Consider the following 809-nt stretch of genomic DNA (forward strand, 5'->3'; position numbering starts at 1 on the left):
ACCCAGAGTTACCGTCAACACCTGAGTCTCAGTGGAGTAGGTGGGGAGGCAAGATAAGGAGACTCCTGGCTCACATCCTTTGATCTGAAGCAGGGATTCAGTCAGGGACTTTGATTCTGTGAGCATCTTCATTGTCTTCAGGGCATTGTGAATTTGTGATCACTACCCAGTGGAAGGTGCACAGTAAGAATCTGGTTCTATGGATTACGTATCCTAGGGCTGGAGGAGGAGGGCTTCAACCTCAGAGTTTTCAGCTCTGGCAAAAGTCTTACTTCCAAGATAGGGCCTCCACCGACCAGTCAATTGTGACCAAAGCCAGGGTTTTATGTTCTTTGCAGCAAAACTCCTTCCCAAAGTCTCCCTGACTGTAGTACTGGTATTGACACTGGTCACACTGCTAACCCAAAGTCCTAAGGTAGTTGAGGATCCCTAATGGTCCAGGAAGAATCAAGTTCTCCCATACCCAATGGTCCAGGAAAAATCAAGGAGTCAGTGCTCGCTTCGGCAGCACATATACTAAAATTGGAACGATACAGAGAAGATTAGCATGGCCCCTGCGCAAGGATGACACGCAAATTCCTGAAGCGTTCCATATTTTTCAATTTGGAAAGCAGTATGGAGATTCCTTGGAAAAGCTGGGAATGGAACCACCATTTGACCCAGCTATTCCCCTTCTTGGACTATTCCCTAAAGACCTTAAAAGAGCGTGCTATAGGGACACTGCTACAACAATGTTCATAGCAGCACAATTCACAATAGCTAGATGGTGGAACCAACCCAGATGCCCTTCAATAGATGAATGGATTAAA

At 46.2% G+C, this 809-nt stretch overlaps 1 non-coding gene across 1 annotated transcript; it reads left to right on the forward strand.

Moving 5' to 3' along the window:
• Nucleotides 1-492: 492 nt before the first annotated feature.
• LOC114098820 (U6 spliceosomal RNA) lies at nucleotides 493-599 on the forward strand. The gene has a single exon (XR_003583790.2). It is a non-coding gene; the product is annotated as a U6 spliceosomal RNA (small nuclear RNA).
• The last annotated feature ends 210 nt before the right edge of the window (nucleotides 600-809 follow it).

This window comes from Marmota flaviventris, chromosome 13 (genome assembly GCF_047511675.1).
Source record: "Marmota flaviventris isolate mMarFla1 chromosome 13, mMarFla1.hap1, whole genome shotgun sequence".
In the NCBI taxonomy this organism is placed as follows: Eukaryota; Metazoa; Chordata; class Mammalia; order Rodentia; family Sciuridae; genus Marmota; species Marmota flaviventris.